Below are 2,543 nucleotides of genomic sequence, written 5' to 3'. Positions count from 1 at the left end.
GCGCAGGCGCAGCGGCCATGGCTCACGGGCCCAGCCGCTCCGCGGCATGTGGGATCTTCCCGGACCGGGCCACGAACCCGCGTCCCCTGCATCGGCAGGCGGCCTCTCAACCACTGCGCCACCAGGGAAGCCCTATGATGGATTTTACCACTTGTTATCATCAACTACTGAAAAGTAATAAAGAGTACCCTCATATTTGTTTAAATGACAAAGTTTTAGTTTAATCTCACAGGAATGATTCTTTTAACCACAAAGCAAATGATGACTTCAAAGCTGATAAAACATGTGTTATAAGATACTGCAATTGTTTTTTAATCTATATGATGGATATAATATATGAAATTGAATTTTTCACTTAAGCTATAAATGAACCTAGCAGATTTTTGATAAGTAACCTGCCAATATACATATTGTATAGGTTTTTTTGTTAATCATAAAGCTATATACTGTTGGGATCTAGCTTCCTCCTTGCAGACTGCTTAAAATAAAGGATGGCAGATTCAGATCAAAACACAGTATCAAACCTTGTTCCTCCACAGGAATTCGGATTTGTCTGAAGACAGTGGGGAGTCTTGGAAGGCTTTTAAGCAGGGGAGAAACATAATCAGAATTGTGTTTTAGAAATAAACTCTGGAGCCCTGTAAAGGGCAAATAGAAGGGGAAAGAGCAAACAGGGAGAGCAGTCCCAAGAAACTATTGCTGGAATCCAGGGCACAAATACTTGTGGCCTGAAGTAAGGAAGTAAAGTAGAGATGAATGTGACTGTGTGGACATAAGTGACTTAAGAGATATTACTAAGAATTAATATTGATTGGATGTGGGGGATGAGGAAGTGGTCTAGGATGATTTCCCAGGTTTCAGGATTGGGCAACTGGTTGGAAGGGGTTGTTTGGCACCTAGTGAGCAATCATTAAATGTGTTGAGTATTTGTTGAATACATGTAGGGATAGGAAATAATGTGAAAATAAGGAGGAGGATCAGATTGCACTGAATCATCATTATTTCAGTTTTGAAAAGTTGAGTTTGAGTTGCTACTGTGATACTCCCTAAGCTCTCTATGCTTTTCTTTCATAGCCCTCATCACAGTGTGTAATTATATATTTATTTGTGGGAATATATATTTAATGTCTATTTTTCCTACTAAAATAATAAGTTCTAAGATTTCAAATATCATGTCTATTTTACTCACCTCTTTTATCTCCAGTGACTAGCATTGGACCTAGCACATAGTAGGGACTCTATGTTTATGGAATGAATGGATGAATTCAAGTGGAAGATGCCCAGCAGGTAGTTGGATACGAGGAGCTAGATGTCAGGAGAGGTCTTGACCGAAGGCAGAGATTTGCAAGTCATTAGAACTCGGATCAGGGTTGAAGCTGATGATGACTGAGGTCCTCAAACAAGTAGGGTGTGTACAGTGAGAAGAGAGGAAGGGCCAGGATAGAACTCTTAAAGATATTGACTTTAAAAATTGGGTAGAGGAAGAGAAACCAGCAAAGGACAATGAGAACAAATAGGAATAGAAGCAGGAGAGCTAGGAGAGTGTGATTTCATAGGAGCCGAGAGAGGAGAGAGTTGTGAAAGGATGCTGAAGGACTCTGATACCAGTTCCATTGTGGGGCATGGGTGTGTTTCCCCACACATCCAAACCAATTCTTTGGATTCCAGCCTAGGTGTCCTATAGTTCAACTCAATTCTGACACTATCCAGAGATAGTGTCAGATTCCACAGGTTAAGGGTTCAGACTCCCCCGCCCACTTCAGATGCCAACTGCAAGCCCAGGTTGTTACCTGTGCTTCTGACTGACTGGCTTTAAATCGAAGGTTCCCACGACTCCCTCCTTGGGTTTGATTAATTTGCTAGAGCGGATTAGGACACAAAGCAGCTGCAGCTCTTTTTTTAAAAATTTTTTAACATCTTTATTGGAGTATAATTGCTTTACAATGGTGTGTTAGTTTCTGCTGTACAACAAAGTGAATCAGCTATACATATACATATATCCCCACATCTCCTCCCTCTTGCGTCTCCCTCCCAGCCTCCCTATCCCCCCCCTCTAGTGGACACAAAGCACCGAGCTGATCTCCCTGTGCTATGTGGCTGCTTCCCGCTAGCTATCTATTTTACATTTGGTAGTGTATATATGTCCATGCCACTCTCTCACTTCGTCTCAGCTTCCCCTTCCCCCTCCTCGTGTCCTCAAGTCCATTCTCTATGTCTGCGTCTTTATTCCTGTCCAGCTGCAGCTCTTTTGGAAAGGTGTCTGACAGCATTAAGGCTGAGAGCCCCAGTTTGCATAAGCTGATCTCAGGTTGGCAATCTAAAAGGGTACTCTGCTTCCCCGATCCCTGACTCCAGCAGAGGCTCCAACTTACTCAGAGGATGGGGGCTTTCTACTTTTAATTTTGGCTGTAACAGATCTGATTCTCCAGTTGAGCAAGAATGACACTGGTGAGGACTGTGGGCTTGGCACAAAGGAGTGGAGCAGCCTGGACTCTGACCACAAGAGGGCAGTGTTGTGAAGGAGGCGAGAAAGCGGGGTTGGG

At 43.3% G+C, this 2,543-nt stretch overlaps 1 protein-coding gene across 5 annotated transcripts in view; it reads left to right on the top strand.

The window, feature by feature from the left end:
- Positions 1 to 2,543, top strand: part of LOC102988625 (17-beta-hydroxysteroid dehydrogenase type 6) — a 33,881-nt gene that overhangs the window by 6,405 nt on the left and 24,933 nt on the right. The gene's annotated exons all lie outside the window — the stretch shown is intronic.

Source organism: Physeter macrocephalus, chromosome 6, assembly GCF_002837175.3.
Source record: "Physeter macrocephalus isolate SW-GA chromosome 6, ASM283717v5, whole genome shotgun sequence".
NCBI classification, from domain to species: domain Eukaryota; kingdom Metazoa; phylum Chordata; class Mammalia; order Artiodactyla; family Physeteridae; genus Physeter; species Physeter macrocephalus.
This window is presented reverse-complemented; position numbering and strand designations above follow the sequence as displayed.